Genomic DNA, 463 nt, shown 5'->3' with positions numbered 1-463 from the left:
GTCTCGTGTGTGTGCCTATATTTAAATACCCTGAATTTAAGAGAATCTGTTAACACACATAGCTAGAGAACTTATTGAGTAGGGATATTTGCAAACCAAGATACCAAGTTACAAAGTTTCTGTGTTTCACCAATCCGCTGGTGTTAACTTGGTGAGCTGTCTGCCACGGCCATGTTAGGGGCTGACACAGGAGGATAAGTAGGATGGCCCCTGCTCTCCAGCTCCGTTCCAGCCAGCGTCTGTGTCTCTCTGGCCTCTGGTCCATGCCTCACCTCACATCCAGCACCTGGTCAGAGTTTGCCTTGTCTTGTTTCCAGGATGCTTATGCTGCTACTTCTGTTTTCTCCTACCAGTTTGGAATCAGAAACCACATGTTCTGTTTTTTGCAGTCTACACAATACTGACCTTTTTGTCCAGTCTTGGAGAAGAGGTAAAAATGCCCACTTCCCCAGTCATTTGATTT

The sequence above is a fragment of the Hipposideros armiger genome, unplaced genomic scaffold (genome assembly GCF_001890085.2).
Source record: "Hipposideros armiger isolate ML-2016 unplaced genomic scaffold, ASM189008v1 scaffold_743, whole genome shotgun sequence".
In the NCBI taxonomy this organism is placed as follows: Eukaryota; Metazoa; Chordata; class Mammalia; order Chiroptera; family Hipposideridae; genus Hipposideros; species Hipposideros armiger.
Note: the sequence above shows the minus strand (reverse complement) of the source record.